The sequence below is a fragment of the Corythoichthys intestinalis genome, chromosome 3, assembly GCF_030265065.1.
Source record: "Corythoichthys intestinalis isolate RoL2023-P3 chromosome 3, ASM3026506v1, whole genome shotgun sequence".
Lineage (NCBI taxonomy): Eukaryota > Metazoa > Chordata > Actinopteri > Syngnathiformes > Syngnathidae > Corythoichthys > Corythoichthys intestinalis.
The window spans coordinates 28,233,332-28,253,167 of NC_080397.1; the positions used below are offsets into that span (position 1 = coordinate 28,233,332).

Genomic DNA, 19,836 nt, shown 5'->3' on the forward strand with positions numbered 1-19,836 from the left:
GGGAGAATTCGTTACAAAAGACAGGCTTTAATTTGTTATCATTATGCATATACAGTATGTAACGGCATAATCACAAACGTGATCACACAAAACGCAACCACGCATTGCATCCACGCATTTCTTCCTTCTCCTGAGTCCACACAAATAAAACATAAAATTTCGGGTTTTTTCAGGCTCGACCAAGCAAATCAAGGTAATTGATCGGGCTCAGGCTGCGTCGGGCTTTAATCGTGGGCCGGTCGGCGTCATGTAAAGTTACCGTACACCTATTCAGCCTGTTGTTCAGTATTGTATTTTAAATTGCCTTTCAAGATGACATGTCTGTTCTTGGTGCTGGATTCTATCAAGTAAATTTCCCCCAAAAAATGCGACTTATACTCCGGTGCGACTTATACATGTTTTTTACTTTTCATTGCACATTTTTTGGCTGATGCGACTTATACTCAGTTGCAACGTATAGTCCGAAAAATGCAGTACACTTTTTGCTGGGGACAGGACTTTAATAAGACCAAATAGATTAGGTGAACCCCTGTTCACCTAATCTGTTTGGTGAACAGATTAGGTGAACACTGAATCAAAACGTTTCGGACGGGGCGCTTTTGTCAGTCCTTGTTTAACAGGCTATTTTACGTTGTTTGATGGAATCTAACAAGTTTTATTGGGACTCAATGATCAGAAATCAACACAAATAATCATCCAACTAACTGAAAAAGAACCTTCCTAGAGTTTCCAATGTGATAAACATTTGTCAATATCACTAGATCAACTCAATAGCACCATACTGGTATTAAAAAGTCAGTTTATGGATTTTAGAGATAAATGAGACACCCAGTGACACGGACCATACACCTGCAATGAAAGTATATTTTAGTGAGAACTGAGACATACATTTCTTAGACGATTTTGAAATTATTTTCTCCACAACTTTAATGTTTAGCGATAACAAAAGAGACTTTTATTACCTTCTGTTCCTCTGAAATGTCTGTTCCATTAGTCTAATTAATTTATCCTTGGGAATGTTAATTCCACAAACCTTCTGCTATGTTTACCCATCCAATAATGTGCCAAGTTTTAATCAAGTTCATAATTTCTCTAAGTGTGGTTATCGATTATTCAGGTATAATTTGTACCGTCAGCAACGAAATAGTCATCCAAATATTTAAAACAATTTCGCTGGGCGACGATGCACCCTACTTAATATAGCCTTGTAACCCTACCACTTTTTTCGGAAAGCTAAGGAGCGCCTGCAATTAAGTTTGTGCCGTTCTTGAAACGCAGATAAACTCACTGTTAACGTTAGTTAAAGTTCAAATGATAAACTTTCAACAAACATAAATTTAAATGGCAAGTTTGTGAGTCAGGATAAACTGTAGAACACGGATAGATGTGCTATAGTTGTGAGTGAAGCCACCCCCACCAGCTATGCTAACGGTTTGTTAACTTTCCAACAGGCCTGTCCAGCGAAATTCAGACACATTAATAGAAAAGCGTCTACGCACCAAGTAAATGCACGGCCTTTGGCTGTATCTCAGTAAAATGTGCCTCCGTTTCCTCGGTTGGTGATGTGCAGCTGGCGTTACGACAGCGACCTCGACCGCCTCGACCCTAGATAATGAACGCACGTCACCGTGCACCTGCGGTAGTGCGATGCCCCCCTTGAGTTTCCATTCCTCTGCCAGCCTTTGGTGGCTATGCACCACGTGGAGCCAGGTAAATCAATATTTTAAGAGTCCATTTCATATACATGTATTAGAGGTGTAACGGTTCAGTTTGTTCAGGGGATTGGTTCTGTACGGGTTCGGTACAACAAGGAAAACAAAAAGGCTTTTTTTTTTATTATTATTTTTTTTTAACTCACAGCATTTGAAAGTGAAAGTTTGTTCTATTGGCTAAAAATAAAAAGCAGAAAAGAAAAAAATGACACTTGTAAATTTGTGGGGGTTTTTTGTTTTCAATTTTTTAAATTCAGAGTTTATGTGCAAAAATAGACAACACACCCTTTTTTGTAAGGATCAACTGAGGGACAGTTTACATTCTCGCAGTCGGCGTGATGTCAAGATGACGTCATATCGCATAGCAACGTGTCATCATTTTGGGGGGTGCGCACAGGTAAACATCCGTAGACAAACGTTGTCTGAAATTATATATTTCAGCTGTGTTTTGCGTCTTTTTTTTTTTTTTTATAAAAACGTCTTAAACATGACTTATTGTTATCACGAGTCACTGCCGACAGACGCGAGGAGGTGATACAACTTAAAATTAGCGTGTATTGGTCTGCAAATCTGCCCATACAATTCGCAGCTGATAGCTGGATAAACAATCCAAAGGAATTGCCTGCAGTGGAGTTCGGAAACATTTACAACTACCTCATAAAGTCACCCAGTAAGTTGATCAATCACACCTTTATCAATTACATGGAATATATACTGTGTGGAACTAAGAAAACTGGTAGTATATAGACCCTACTCACTAACGTCACAGAATGACGTGTCGCTGTATCCGGCCGCCATATTGTCTGTCTCTGTTTAGCGAGAAATTATAGCAACTTGAAGCTAGTTTATTTTTTCACGGGAGCAGTATTTCGCAAGAGTGCGAGTGTTGAAAGAGAAAGCCACAAAGACGAGACTGTTGAAATTATGAATTTTAAAAAATAATAAAGCAAATGTGACACACAGAAGGGCTTGCTAAAATTTGTTTAAATATATTGTTCTGTGTAAATCAGCCAAGGTAGCCCCCCCCGCATTTTTACCACACCAAATCTGGCCCCCTTTGCAAAAGGTTTGGACACACCTGTTTAACTGATGATCCGTAGACGAGGCCAGCTTCTTTCACTTGGTACCAGCTAAATATTATTCAAAATGTAATGATGGTGGAAGAAATAAGCATCTTGAATTTGAAACTGTATGTTGTCAGCGATTAGCCTCGCAATGATCTTAATTGTGGTTGTCAGCCCAAAACCCTCCAAATATATATTAAATGCATCTTACAAGATATAAAATGACTACTAGATAATCCGTGGTAATCGTTTGGAGCCCAGTTTTCTCGTCGAATTGCAGCAGTCCATCTTGCTCTCCTCTCCGGGTCTCTCAGAATACGGTAGAACTTCAAGTCTCTCCGTCTATCTTCTCTGTTATTGCAACCAACCGCCACACACGCCTTCACCATTTTGATTATTAATGTTAACGAGCAGAAAAACACGCCATAATAGGAGGAATTTACGTAGCGGTAATGCATCAACACGACGAGTAGACGGACAATATGGCGCGGAGGCGTGGTTGTGACGTCATGTGAGTAGGGTCTATACGGAGTGATTATTTCTGCCGTAACCGGTAATTCGCCTCCAAGCGTTATTTACCCGTGAACACGTCACGGCATAATAACCAATTCCCACCAGGCCAATAATATACCGATTGACCGATCAGAGCAGTTCACGGCAAAAGAAAAATAACGCTTTGCGAGTTGTCGGTTCCGGTAATAATAACCACTGCCTAGTCTATTGAATCCTAGCAGCTAATTGGGGGAGGGGGAAAAAATCGATTAAAGTTTACTCACCAGTAATAAAATGTCGGCTGCAAACGTAAATGTGCCTGGTCCGCGGAACAGTCTTCTTACACTGTTCCTCCATTTATTGCTTTCAGCCAATTGCTTGTCATTTTCTTCTCAAGAGGAAGAATGAAGAACTTCAAATTCGGCTCCGAACTCTTCCTTGTGTTACAACCCGCAACACAGCAACTTTTAGTCATTCCGACAGGAAAAAAGACCGCAAATAAGACAAAAGTTCAACGCGTTTGTACTACAATGCACGACAGAGCAACTGCTTGTGACTCGTGTTTTGCCCCCATTTCAATATGGCGACACTTTGTTGTGGCTGGTGACGCCATTAATGCCCGGGTGTCCGACTGCGAGAATGGTGACTCTCCGAATGATGAAAATTTTCAAATTTGCATTTATATGGTTCAGTCTCCATTCGAACAATGTTGCAATTCCGCATGAAAACGATGTAGTATTCATGCCAGGCCCTAGGGGGCAGTGCAGATTTACAGGGCGACAGTGAATGATGCACTTTGACCTCCTCAGTCAGGAAGACAACATGCCCGCGCACTCCAAGCAATGGCATTTTCTTTTGTTCAAGAAGGCACAAAAATGGAAACATTTAACATATTAAATTTAAAAATATTACTAAAACAGTAAATTAAAGCCGAGGTTCTGCCATTAGCTGTTTTTAATGTTTTATAGCACCGCTGCGCACGCCCAATGTGACGTGTACGAGTGCTGACGTTATTGGCGCAGGTCCCGCGCGACAGGACCTTTTGATATGCATGCGGAGCCAGCCACCCTCAAGCCTCTGCAATCGAATTCTTCAACTTTGGAGGCAGGATTCAGAATTTTTCTTCTTCGCTGACACCATATGCACGCGAGCCAATTCCGCTAGTCAGTCAGTTCGTCTTTGTGTCGCAGAGTCGCCATGTAACCTGCCCGTGAGGTAACACAAAGTCAGGTAGCACTCGCCACCTGACAACCTTGGTAACTTGTTTTTTCATAGACAAGTTTCCTGAGCGAAACATGGGCGACGCCATATTGAAAAATTTCTGCTTCGAACTTCCAGTTTAGACAAAACATCAAGAGTTGCAGTTGAAGTTAGCAGTGTGTTGACGAAGTCAAAATCATTCAAAGGAACCCACTGATTTTCCAAAAATGGATTCAGCATCACGTAAACGAGGGTCCGGGACTTTCTGTGCTGTGCGTGGCTGTGCAAACTCATGGAAGTGCCTAAATATATGGTTTAATAGCAAATGTTTTTATCACTGACCAGCTACAAAGCGCCACTGTGGATGTACCCCGCCATACGCCTTACATCCGAAACCAGCAACAGACAATATTTTCTTATTTCTTCCCATGTCGAGATGGCAGAAGGATGCGGTATTTCCAAATAGTGTTTTTTTCAGGGTTTTTAGTGAGTGATGCCACTCCAGCGCCGTTGCTGTCAATGTTAAATAACGTGAAAGCGGAAATGGCGAGCAGAAAGTAGGAAGTAAAGCAGAAGTACTTCGGAAACTTGTCTATAAAAATAAGATACTACCATTTTCAATGTTGTATTAGAAGTGAACATACACTCTCACATAAGATGTATTTTTATGTTGACTAGTGCAAAAATAGCTACTCATTCTAGGGCTGCAGCTATCGAATATTTTAGTAGTCGATTAATCGATGGACTAGTTAGTTCCAATAATCGAGTAATCGGACAAGGAACATGAAAAATACCCGAGCTGAGCCTCAAACGATATATATATATATATATATATATATATATATATATATATATATATATATTAGGGCTGTCAAACAATTAAAATTTTTAATCGAGTTAATTACAGCTTAAAAATTGATTAAAATCGTAATTGATTGCAATTCAAACCATCTATAAAATATGCCATATTTTTCTGTAAATTATTGTTGGAATGGAAAGATAAGACACAAGATGGATAGATATATATATATATATATATATATATATATATATATATATATATACATTCAACATACGGTACATAAGGACTTTATTTGTTTATTATAACAATAAATCAACAAGATGGCATTAACATTATTAACATTCTGTTAAAGCGATCCATGGATAGAAAGAAATGTAGTTCTTAAAAGATAAATGTTAGTACAAGTTATAGAAATTTTATATTTAAACCCCTCTTAATGTTTTCGTTTTAATAAAATTTGTAAAATTTTCAATCAAAAAATAAACTAGTAGCCCGCCATTGTTGATGTCAATAATTACTTACACAATGCTCATAGGTGCTGAAGCCTATAAAATCAGTCGCACCCAAGCGGCAAAACTCCATAAAACACAACAAGTGGGCTTTTCACTGTACTGTCATTTAAATCTGTCTGAGCGGGGCATGTGCGTTAATTGCGTCAAATATTTAACGTGATTAATTTAAAAAATTAATTACCGCCCATTAACGCGATAATTTTGACAGCCCTACTATATATATATATATATATATATATATATATATATATATAGAGAGAGAGAGAGAGAGAGAGAGAGAGAGAGAGAGAGAGAGAGAGAGAGAGAGAGAGAGAGAGAGTTTTGTTTTGTACTGCCCACGTTGTGTGAGCTTTATTTATTTTTCGTCAATTATAAAGCGCCTTTGAGCACCGGTAAAAGCGCTCTATAAATTAAATGTATTATTATATATATATGTGTGTGTGTGTGTGTATATATGTGTATATATTAGGGCTGTCAAACGATTAAAATTTTTAATCGAGTTAATTACAGCTTAAAAATTAATTAATCGTAATTAATCGCAATTAATCGCAATTCAAACCATCTATAAAATATGCCATATTTTTCTGTGAATTATATATATATTCTGTAAAATAAATTGTTGGAATGGAAAGATAAGACACAAGATGGATATATCCATTCAACATACGGTACATAAGGACTGTAGTGGGCATTTCACTCTACTGTCATTTAAATCTGTCTATGCTGTCCTCCCTCCGAAGCGTCTACTTCTTCCAAAGCTAGACAGCTAGTGAACGACGCCTTAATAATCAGACTTCTTCCTTTTTCATCTGATTTATTAATAAAATGGCCTCAAACCATTGTCCTCTTTAGACCGTCGTAAAACTACAAAAAAAAAAAGTACACAAGCATTGCATTAGCAACAACGTTAGCTTAGCACGCTATACAGGTTCACTAAACATAAACAAAAAGCGTCTCATACAAAAAATATAACATTTCGCTTACTAACATAATATGTACATTCTTTACAATAACCATACTTACGGACAAATCTTGTCCAAGGATCATTATATGCACAACATTACAACGTAGGCGTCAGCCCGAGACGTCGTGCAAGCATACCGAACTGGCAAGAAAACAATAAACCATGTCGCAAAGCGACCACAAGAGTTCGCTGTTAGACAGCACAAAAAGCCTTGCTGTAAAACTTACCAAAAGGCAGATTACTGTCTGAGCGGGACATGTGCGTTAATTGCGTGAAATATTTTAACGTGATTAATTAAAAAAATTAATTACCGCGCGTTAACGCGATAATTTTGACAGCCCTAGTATATATATACATATATATATATATATATATATTTTTTTTTTAATGAGGATCTATGTACAACAAAAGAACAATTGGCTAACTTACATAGAAAAAGTCCGCTAGCTTAAATGCTATAAAATCCTAAAGTTTTTTTTTTTTACAATGCTCTTAATAAATGGTTCAGACACATATTAGACACAAAAAAACGGCTAAATATACATATAAACTAATGAATGAATGCAGTTAAAAACAACAAAAAAAAACATTAGCTCAAACAAAACTTAGCTTACGTTGGTCTTAACATGGAGCAGTTGGATTCAGCCATGTGAAAAGAGGCAGACCAGAGGGCAGTGTATCCACCCTAATCAATAAAACTAAATGCAAAGACTTTCAAAATAAACCATTACAATGCCAATTTAATTAAATGAATACTCGAAGCAACAAAATTTAATTCGAACATTTTTTTCTAATCGAATACTCGAGTTAATCGATTAATTGTTCCAGCACTAACTCATTCAATGTTTCATTGACTCCAGCCTAGGCTAGAGCAAAGTAAACATATTCAGATATGAAAAAAATAAAATAAATAGACTTCAAAAAGTGTGAGTAATACTACTGCATTTGATTGCTCCCACTCTGTACTTTTTTAGTGGTGATTAATGACAACTACAGTACTTCGTCTGTTTTGGTTTATCTACATTTGTTGGTTTAGGTGTGTTATCTCTACCGTCCCCTGGGTTGGAGGAGGACTTACTCTGACATGGATATATATATATATTTTTTATTTTTTTTTAACTCAATCGTATTCGCTGTCTGACTAAGTACACCGAACTGTGATGCCCGTCCCGTAACAGTATGGGGCGAATACAAATACTGTTACACACTTGCAGCTAAGGATTCAGAACTTACAGTTTTGCTTGTTTCTCAATCATTTTAAGATTTTTCGATTGTATCGAAAATGAGCTCTTCAAAATCTGAACCGAAATTACATTTTAGTTTCGTTACACCTCTAATATATATATACATACAGTGGGGAGAACAAGTATTTGATACACTGAGAATGGGAAAACCCATTCTCAGTGTATCAAATACTTGTTCTCCCCACTGTAGATACATAGATACACTGCCAATGGGAAAACGTATTGGCAGTGTATCAAATACTTGTTCTCCCCACTGTGTGTGTGTATATATATATATATATATATATATATATATATATATATATATACATACATATAGCTCCAACCCCTTGTTTCTGTTGAAGCTGAGAATCTGAATGACCCCTTTTTAAGAGAGTTCTGAAGAATGCCATTCTACACTATTTAATGAGGTAAGTGTGGAAACGGGGGATGGGAAAAGGTCAAATGCTTGCTGCATTGCTCATTTAGTACAGTAAAGCTCAAACATCCAGATTGAACAAGATTAAAGGTGCATTTTTGCGTGTCATAGTGTTTCAAGGTAATGGAAAGTTTTTTCGTAGATGAATCCACTCAAGCTCATGAAGTATGGTTGAGCCAAATTTGACCATTGTGTTAGACATTTGCCACGTTTACATGGAGCCAAATATTCCAATTACAATCGGAATATTTGTTCAAACCGAATAAATGTGTTCCATATAAACACCTCATTCAGAATGAACAGGCCCAAACCGAATGGAATTTCATTCCGATTCTCAGGGGTGGAATATTCCTTTTCCCAAACCGATTAGAAGTAAAATTATATCATGTAAACAGGGAAGCGGAATGGTGTCTGGTTGCGTTCTTTCTGCGCATGCTCCGTACTGACGTGGTGACGTCAGTCGGTGACGTAAGTAACGTCACTTGCAACATGGCTTCCAAGCACACGCACAGCGCACCCACACAACTTTTTAAATGAACGGCGTATCATTCTGAAGTTTTGTTTCCACTCGAAAAGTTAAAACAGCAGCTGATCTGACGATCGATCTCCACGTTTTGCAACGTGACGCTTTGTTTTGATTAATCTGCGCATGTCAGACGGCAGTTGTCAAACGTCCTTTCGGAATAAAGGCAGTCACATGTAAACGCTGGATCGGAATAGATGAAGTGACATGTAAACAGCTGATGAGAAATTTCCATTCGGAATGATTTGAATCGGTATGAATAAAAGTCAGCATGTAAACGTGGCTACTGATAAAAATGTCATAGTGTGTTATATTTTTCTTCTACATATGTCAAAATACATTTAGCATATAAAGCGTGTCAATTTTGCTTTCCACAAAAGAATAATCAGATCAAATCTGAGCATTTTTCTTCCTGGATGTTTCAAATAAGCAAAGACTTTTTTTGTTGTCTGTTATTGACACATTATTAGGCAAACCTTTTGTCCTTTGTCCTGTGGTCGGAGTGTTAGAAAAAAAAAAAAAAAAAGAAAATATAGAAATTATTTTTTTTTTACCTGATTGTTTTACTATGGTACTGTTGTTTTGTAAAAGTGTCCTTAACCTGTTTTACATTTTTTTTCACCGTCTCATGCATGAAAAACGAGTACAGGTCAATATGGGTGTGGATGAAGTATGTCATGTACTGTATGTGGTTCATGGCAATGGAGTTAGAGCTCGTTTGAATATGGCGGAAAATTATTTGTTTGCCACATAAAGTTGTAAGCCATCAAGTATCTGTGCCGCTTTCGGCTTACATAAGGTCACAGGGGAGCCAGAGCCTATCCCAGACTCAGAACACCACGTGTGGTCGCCAGCCAATCACAGCATTTAGATTATTATAAAACTAGGATGCTTTAATGTGATTAGGAATAATAACCACATTTTTAGAGATTACAAATGAAGGCAGCCATCTTCTGTTTGATAGATGAATGGGACTCTTAGGTAGTAAATTGAAATTATTTGCATACCGGTCTAATATTGTAATGTTGCCAATTTAGATGTGTTGGACAATAATTCCCTTCTCTTCTCTAAATCCGTGTACTGTATATCGGTGTGTCAAAGGTCCAGCCAACCAGGGGGTCCAATTTGGCCCAAAGTATTGTTCTGCCTGAGCTCATTCTTACTGTACGCACAGAATCTCATGTTTTTATATACTTTTATTTTGACAATGGTGCCGTAAAACTGGAGATTTGTGCACTACAGCACTTGGCTACACGTTTGCGTCAGCAGTCACAGTCAGTAATTCCCTGGTAAAATGGAATCTATCGCCGTCAATGGCAGCCAATGATTTAGTGACCGAAAATGCCTTGAAACCAACAGGAAATGCCCTCAAATCAACATGAAGTGGCCTAGAAATGCCCTAAAATCAAAAGAAAATGATCTATAATGTACAGAAAGTAACACTAAGGGGCCGTTTACATGGTGACTCTCCGAGAATACGAACAATTTCAAATTTGCATTTGCATTTGCGTCTCCATTTGAACAAGGTCGCAATTCCGCATGAAAGCGATGTAGTATTCATGCCAGGCCCTAGGGGGCAGTGCAGATTTACAGGGCAACAGAGAATGATGCACTTTGACCCCACCAAGCTCCATCAGCCCGGAAAAAAATATGCCCGCCCACTCGAAGCAATGTCATTTTTCTTTTGTTCAACAAGGCACAAAAATTGAAACGTTCAACATATTTATTTTATAAATATTATTAAAACAGTAAATTAAAGCCAACGTTATACCATATTTGCTGTTTTTAATGTTTAGTAGCACTGCTGCGCACGCCCAATGTGACGTGTACAAGTGCTGACGTTAACGCCGCGGTCTCGCGCCGCAGGAGCCTTTGATATGCATGCCGAGGAGGCCCCCCTCAACCCCCCGCAATCAGATTCTTGCACTTTGGAGGTAGGATTCAGAATTTTTCGTCTTCGCCGACACCATATGCACGTGAGGCGAGTCCGCTACTCAGTCATTGCGTCTTTGTGTCGCAGAGTCGCCATGTAAACTGCCCCTAAGTTACCCTTAAAATGTACAAGGAAGTGATTCAAAATAAACACTTTGGCTTCCACTGACAAAAATAGACGTCCAATAGACTTAAATTGGTAGTATGTGCTGTGAATATTAATATTTCAGTGGCGTGAATGAATGAATGAATGTTAATCCACCCCTCTCAGTTCTAGGTCTAGTGCCATCAATGGCAGTCAATGAGTTAAACGTATACGGCAAAATATAAAACTGTCCGGCCCACATAAGATATAATTGCCAGTCATGTGGCTCGTGAACCAAAATGCTCTTATACCCCCCCCCCCCACACACACACACACACAATCTTTGCTGTACTCTTCGTCATCAGCAAGATAACTGTGATAATAAGGCACGCACTAGATTGTTTGCACAAGTTGTCAGGGACCCATTAAATGTCATTAGGATAATTGCTTTAGATATACTGTGTATACAGTATGAACAAACATGCGGTATCATGCAGTAATTATGGTCATGCAAAAAATGACTGATGGCAAGTATCCAGATTCAGGAGTGATGAGTGATAATTGCTGGTCTGCAATGGCTGCCCACTGCTCCTTAGGGATAGAAATATGTACATGAATTTGAGCTACAGACAATGGTATTGCCAACAAAAAATTGAAAATAAAAGATTATAGCATACCTGTTAAGTTGTAGAAATTGCAAATAGGGAGATTTCTGTTTGCCAACCCCGATGATGTGCGCGCGCGCGACAATCGCTGAGACAAAATGCAACCATTTTTTTTCAAGTTCATTTTGGTCACAACACTTGTGTAAAAATTAACTACACTGTCAAAGAACCTCTTTTTGGTGGCATCAGAGATAGTCTTCAACTTGCTCCATGTATTGTCTGGCATCATGTGATACTGCTATGTTGCCTGTGTCATGCCAGTGCTCCTTGTTCCTGTAATCAACATCTAGGATATCCTCAGCTTTCCTGATCACATCCATTTGCACAAATTTGGACATCAGCTTCCTCAGCAGCCTCTTCATCTCATCAACCATCACTCCAATTAAGGTTTCGTAAAATTAATCATATTTGTTTTTAAAAGTATCTTTGTCATGGCAGTTTTTTAATTGAATTGTAACCTAGAATTTAAACTTTATATTTTTTGTTTCAGCACAGTAATAATGATATAATGTAATAAAGTGTATAGTATACACTTTAGCTTTAGCATAATAGCGAATCTAAATGATTAAACTTCAAGTAAGTAACGATACGCTTTCTCACTTAAATTCATATATTGTGGGGGTAGGACCGCAGTGGTTTAATATTCCATGATGTTTGATCCACGAAAACACAGAGTAAAGCAGCGACTTCTTCCTCGTCATCGTTCTCCCATCATTAGCTCTAATGCTATTAGCATTAGGCTAGTTAGCTATCGCTGGCAGGTAAGACTTACGGCAATTACGTTGACGAACGTCGTTTTTCCCGAATACTGGAGGCCGACCAGGGTCAGCTCCATCTGTTCCTTCCAAAATAAAGACTTGAACCAGTCTAAAAGCCGGTTTATTAGTGCCAGCATCTTGGGAAGTCGGTGGTGCTTCGCCTCTTCCCTCCCTGTCAGATGTTTGGTTGGGCTTTTCCTGCTCTGAAGGGGAGGGAGGGCAGGGAAGTCGGAGACGGCCAGGCTATTCGTTGTTGGTCACTTTCCGAATCGGGCCGAATGGTATCGTTACAAAACGGTGACAAACAAAAACGTAAAAAAAAAAAAAAAAATTGACATTTTTGGAAAATCGGGAGATTTGGCTTTCTAATCGTGAGGCGTGAGCATTGGGGTCAAAATCGGGAGTCTCCCGACCAAATCGTGAAACTTAACAGGTCTGTTATAGATTTGTTTAAACATAGATACAGATAATATTTTCAAATGACCAGTAGTCTGGAATTCAGCAATAATTTTAGTTTCAATTTGTCTCAATACTTGTCTGTATAGCATGCATGCAGGAAAGAGATCTCTCTAGCTTTGACAGACTATGGCGTATCGCCTGTTTTTTGTTTACTGAGACATGTGTAAGACACACACACACACGCACACACAGAAAGACGGTTGGAGGAAATGATTCCCTGCTCTAAGTGCCAATAGATGCCAATTTGATGTTAGCCCTTTGTCAGCTTTCATTGTTGTTCATGCCATCATCCAATGGCACTTTTGAAGCAATCTCGAAAATTTTACTTCTGTCAGTCACTAGTGCAGTTTAACCAGATTGAGCATGGCGTCTGCCATCTCCTCGCTTGTGGCTTCATTCGTACACACATGGTGTCCCTCTGGAACAAGAGTCAAATTTATCATACAGGACATACAAACAGAATTTACTCACCCATACACAGTGGTTTTGTAGGTCTGAGATGAATGCACACAAAGCAAAATTTCCATTTACTCAGCTACAATAGAGAAGTCAGTATACATTTTGTTTGCATGTTGTAAGTCTAGCGCTGCTTTAACTTAAAAAGAAGTCCCATTTTATTTTATGTCAAATTGCTTTGTAGTTGTGTAACATATATGTGGAGGAAAACACTCAGGTGACTTTAAGTTCCGCTCTGAGACCCCCAATTTGGCCAAAATTTCAAAATTGTCCTATATACTGTATATGTGTGATACATCATTGGAAAGTTTAAAAATCTTAATTTTCTTGGGGAAGAAAAATGCTGAAAATGAGGATATTTAAAATATAAAAATAAAAAAAAAAAACAGCAAAACCCTAACTAGAGGTGAGAGCCTGAGAGAGCGTAATTAAAGAAGCCATGATTTGAACGAGATAGTATCGCGTACTTGCCTCTTTTCGATCCAAAAACTCAGAGTGTCAAGACACAGCTGTAAATTGCCAAAGCCGTTTTTTGGGGGGATTTTATTGGTGAAACATGGTAATATAGCAAGGGTCATGATGCAGAAATCGTTGACATAAAAGAGTGGGCGAGATTTTTTTTTCATATATTTACCCTTTTAAAGTTTTTTTTTCTCCTTGTTTGGATCGATTATTTATCATCTAAAATATTGGGGAAAATTCAACAGAAACAAAAAAAAATAAATAAAATTAAGCGATAGTTATGGGGTAGATATACGTGACTGATTTACAGAACCATTTTTTTCATTGTGATGTAATTTGTTTAAAAGTTTAAAGCAGGGTTCACTAAATCCGTACCTCGGTGCCACTTTTCCTGTCGTGTTTTCCATGCCTCCCTCCTCCAACACACCTGAATTAAAATAATCAGAATCATTATCAGGCTTCTGGAGAGGTTACTGATGACATAATCATTTGATTCAGGTGTGTTAGGGGAGAGAGACGTGGAAAACACGACAGGAAAAGTGGCACCGAGGTCTGGATTTAGTGAACCCTGGTTTAAAGTATGCAAGTGAATAATTTTTCAAAGTCATTTTTTTAACTTAAATATTAGACATAAATTAATGATTCAAATCTAAAAATGACCGACATTTCGATTAATAAATAAAATTACCTTCTTTTTATGGCTGGGTTGAAACAAAAGCGGTTGTGCGACGTCTGTAAACGGGGGTCTCCAGGGTAAAACGGACAAAAATATTTCGGGGGCTTAATGCGTCATGAATCTGCTATGGCAGCATATAGACATATTGTTCTATCAAACACAACAGTTCTTTTGGCTTAAAATACAGCAGTTTATTTTAAAGAGGGGAGCAAGAGCAGAAACTGCTTTTTCAGCCTTGTCTGACTAAAGGATAAAAAGGATAAATTGGTTGAGCAGCAATGAGATGGGTTAGAAATGCTGGTGCTAGAGAAGGCTCACATCACACTATCGAAGCAGTGTTTCAACAGATCAAGACACAAGTAAAGCGGGAGGGACATTGTTTTTATCACTGATTTCAGATTTTCTGTTCCAAATAAATTAGCCTTGCAAGCAAGATGATACTTCCTTCCTGATTTGTTGATTTGACTATGCGGTACAGCAGTCTTTTCTCTTCTGCAAACTAATACGTCATACTGCGGCTTCATGTGGATTGCCCGCCTTCTGATGGCGAACCAATCAGGGGAAAGAAGCGAGAGCTGCAGACGTGACCAGGAAGTAACTGTTTGTTTGAATACTATGACAGAATGCAAAGCGTTTTTTGTTTAAAGTTTTGTCTGAAATGCACTTTATTGCCTCATTAAAAGACTAGCAAAGAACGTCACTACAAGTTTTTCTGACAAGAAACAATGTTTTCGCGAGTGTGACAAGAAGCACCATCTTCCAATCAGCAGCTGGAAAGTTGCTCCCATGGAACAGGCTCTTTCCCAGATTGATATTTAAAATATATTTGTAACGGATATATGGAAAATCAATCTGGTGTGCTAGGTTCCAAATGAAAAGAACATAAAATTGAATTCTTCTCGGCCCCTAAATGCACATACACATAAGCTGCCAAGTCGTAGGTCAGTCATGGCCAGTCCAAACAATGTGCCTCATTTACTACTAAACACGTAGAAATGTTCGTACTTTGTGCATTAGTTGAGCTATATGCAAAATCACTGTGGCATTTGTGTCACATGCGTACTGACAAATTTTCTTCACGTCATTCTGCTTATGGGAGCCAATCAGGATTGCTTCAAAAGTGATGGGATCGTGTCCACAAGCTGCAGTCTGTATCAACCATTTCCCTATGAAAGAGATCTGTTTGATGCTTCTAAGCCAATGCTTGGAGGTTTCGAAGTTGCGAAAGATGGCGCCCAAACCTTCATGACTTGTTTCATCTTTAGCATATTTTCTAAAGATTGGTATCAACAGAAAGCTTTCCAAACACAAACATAGATTATACACAGGGCTGCACATAAGTGGTCCGCATGCGCGCATGCGTACTGGACGTAGACAAACGCGCTGGCCCTCAACGGCTTCCATACGCTTTTGCGTACTGATGGCTGACCACTGTATTTGCGGCGGACACGAGAAAATAACTTCTCAAAATGTCGAAGAGGCAGGCCACACTGAGTAATTACTTCCGTGTTCCCCCACCCCAGACAGACAGATGACAGAGACGTCACCGGAGCTACCGAAAAAAAAGGACTTTTTGTTAGGGTTCGTTGATGGGAGAGGATCCCAAAGCAGACAACGTGACGACAGGCTGTTAAAACAATAATGTTTTTTGTTTATTGTTCGGGCGTTGCTGGCGAGATCCAGACCGACGTGAGGCAGGAAAAACTCGGGGGGGGGGGGGGGGGGGGAATCAGGCGTGGAGATCCGACAAGGGGCGTGCACAAACACGTCCTGGGACAGAAGCAAAAATCATGAGCCGAGAATAGTAGACAAAAATGTAAGTAAGGCGGGATACAACTGACAGCAGAACTAGGCGAGTTGATCTGGCGACGAGGTGAGGCATCCACTGGCTTTTAAAGGCTGCTGATGGTGATAGCCTGCACCTGTGGCCGCTCCACCCATCTGACCTCCAACCTGTAATTAGGATAAAATATGCACACCTGCCGGAGGCAGTTGAGAACTCAGGAGGGAGGAGCAGAGGCCCTTTACACTTGCTGAAAAGTGGCTACAGGAGGTACCATGGCTAGAAGCAAATGATGCTCGCACGGAAATGCAGTACAAAATGTGCCGTGAGAATCCCAATGTCGCCGATAAGAGCAGCGCATTTTATGTAGGGTCAAAGAATTTCAGCCATCCAAACTTTGAAAAGCACGAAAAAAACAGAGCGCATGTGGCAATTATGCAAACTATCGATGTCAAACAGGACCCCACTCGCCCTATGGACAAGTGGCGGAATAGGGCGGAATAAAGGTAATGAACAGCGACATGCACTGACAAACGTGTTTTTGCTCGCATAATGAACAGCGACATGCACTGACAAACGTGTTTTTGCTCGCATTTTACAAAGCTAAACATGCACGTTCAATGAGGTCTTATGAGGAGGACATCCCACTTTTAAAAAGGCTTGGAGTTAATGTGGGAGCCGCATAATGCCCTTTATTTTGAATTGGTGCTTTTTATTTCTTTACATTTCTGTTGAGGTGGTTGCAGCTCAACGTTGCATTCGTAGGAAGAATTGATGGAGAATAAGTTGTCTTTCAGCCAAAACTCGGCGTGTTTAATTTCCATCGACATGCGGATACATCCTCTCTTGTTGCTGTCTTCACAGGCAATTCCACAAAATCAAAGTCATCAAAGTCAAACAAGAAGAAGTAATAAAAGTAGCACTTTAGACAATTAAGTCCCATTCTGCCATCTTGTGGCGAAAACTTAATATGTCAATAATAACAGGCAATAGGAGCATTATTTCCACATCAACTGAGGACACATTTATGAATACAAAACATTTTCTCCACCATTTCTCTCAACAATTTCACTTCAAAGTAATGGCAATTTTGTTGTGCCAGTTGACGTTAATCAAGCATTAATTGTTAATATAATTAATTAAAGTTAATTGGCTCTAAGTAAAGCTTGTCATAAATTTATCGCATCAGGCGGGTCGGCTCTCAAGCTCAATGAGGACCAAGTCACATCTCCAGGTCCTCCTCTGAGAACCTGGACAAAAAAATTACGTGCACCCCTGATAATACAGATTCTTATAGGAATGTGATGAGACAATAACTTACTTGCATTTTATACTGACTTGAACTGAATGAGGGTAAAAGGGATGAGAAGGGTCCTTTTCACTGTTGTTTAGGACAAAGGTCATTTTTTTGTCTTTGACCTCTTTTTCCAAACTTCCATCCCTTATTAGTTGTGCAAACACATGGTCTGAATTAGTGATGTCCTCATCTAACACTCAGTATCAATATCGATGCCCGATATGGCTTTTTTTAGTGTATTGGAATGTCCCGGATTTTGTCACAAGATTGGATCCGATCGCGTAGTCGTGCGTATTTTCATTACCATCGTGCTTTTTGGCTGCTGTATCGATGGGAAATGGGTATTAAATTGTATTCATTATGATATTAAAAAAAGTCTTAAATTTGTCTTGTAGAACCCTACGGAGACCCTGATAAAGGTCTATTCAGATGAGCAACAGCAGTGTCCAGCTTGCAGCACGGAAATTCATTCATTTTGTATGTGGGAGCTTTGAGACCCTTGAAAGTGGCTCTCGTGCAACATTCTTACGGAAACTAGTATGGCCATTTCAATCTCACCCTCTGTGCAATACTAAAAGTCACGGCTTTCTTGTGCGACAAGTCAAATGGATGCATTCGTAAATAGGATTTTGTTTCCTGGCTGCAGCGAGGTTTGTCTTTTCCCGTCTTGTTAGGCTTCAACTCCCCCACCCCCAAATAATAAAAATCAAGACTTTTTTGTGTAAATGAAAAATAAATGCATTTGTACCTGGGATTTTGTTTCCTGGCCGTAGTGAAGTCTATCTTCACGGGCGGACACACTTTGAGCTTTCCCTCCTTGAAAGACCAGTTTTACTGTTTGATGATTATGTTCATGATGAACTTTATTTCAGATATATGGATTTTCATAAGACAGAAACAACATACATACAGAATTAAAACAAAACAAACATCTACTGTATATGACAGTATTATTAGTCCAAGCCGCTTTTAATAAAAGCTCCCACCTTATAAAATTCCTTTAAGCATTTTGTAGTTTGGTCGATTTTTTTCCCTCTCATTTTCAGCGAGTGCCATTTGTTTCCCTTGTATAAATTATGCTGTGTTTTCACTAAAGTTGGACAGCTACTCATTCCACTTATTTTTTGTTTGTATTATCAATTGCTGTCTATTATGAACTCAAGGGTACAGGCTCCTAAAAACTATTTTTTTACATTTAATTACTTCTGTTGAAAGGTTGTTATGGGATATTTCTATGTCCCCAGTGTGTTTCGTTCAAATTCAGTCTATAAAATAACTGATATAAGTAGAAAAAAAATCCACTAGAGTTATGATTTCATTGAAGCAAATAAAGGTGAGGCTCTCAATTTACCAGTTTATCTATGTTCCTACCCTCACCAATGGTCACGAGCTGTGGGTCGTGACCGAAAGAACAAGATCCCGGTTAGAAGCGGACAAAATAAGTTTGCTCCGCAGGGTGTTCTGGCTCTCCCTTAGAGATAGGATGAGAAGCTTGGTCCTCCGGGAGGGACTTAGGGTCGATCCGCTACTGCTCCGCGTTGAGAGGAGCCAGCTGAGGTGGCTCAGGCATCTGGTTTGGATATCTCCTGGACGCCTCCCTGCAGAGGTGTTCCAGGTATGTCCCACCGGCGGGAGGCGCCAGGGACGACCCAGGACACACTGGAGAGACTATGGCGATGTTCATACTACAGGTCTTAATGCATGAATCCGATTTTTTTCGTGTTTTTCCGACTCAGTGAGGGATTAACTTGATGGTCTGAACGTGACAAGTCGAATAGAAGTGGACCATTTCAAATCCGAAGTAGGTCACTTTCCCATGTGGTTCGAATCCGATCTGAGCCACATTTTTCCACAATGTTGTGACAGTCTGTACTGTCAAGTCTCCCAAATCGTAATTCATGCAGCAATTACGTCATCAAAGAGCAAGGGGACGCGACGGTAGCGGTGCAGCTGTGCGTTATTAGTGCCTAGCTTTCATTGAACACGGCTTTTGGGGAAGGGCCGGGCTTGACAACAGTCATAAAAAAAATGTGTTGAGGATAAACCTGAGAATGATCAGTTTTCTCTTTGCTCTATATGAGCAATATTTCAACATCGTTTACACGGCCGAGAGTTGTGGCAAACTGCCCGTATGTGTGTGTGAAATGTACAGACAGTGCGTGTATGCTATCGATCCATATAAACTTTGAATATAAGCCTAAATGGGGATTATTTATGTCTGTGATTTGTGTCCTCTTTTTGAAAAGCAAAATATGATGTCCCTGGAATGACGGATGACATCCAGCATGTGTGGTCATTTGTTTTGATGCTTCTGCGCATGCGGGTCTTCTTG

General features: G+C 39.3%; 1 protein-coding gene across 3 annotated transcripts in view; it reads right to left on the minus strand.

Annotated features, from left to right (window-relative positions):
- The window catches only part of gpat2 (glycerol-3-phosphate acyltransferase 2, mitochondrial), a 199,229-nt gene extending 197,469 nt beyond the window's left edge, over positions 1–1,760 (minus strand). For all 3 annotated transcript variants that reach the window (XM_057832037.1, XM_057832038.1, XM_057832035.1), the window contains exon 1: positions 1,500–1,760. The gene's annotated coding sequence lies outside the window, so the exon portion shown is untranslated. The remainder of the gene's footprint in view (positions 1–1,499) is intronic.
- Between the last annotated feature and the right edge of the window lie 18,076 nt (positions 1,761–19,836).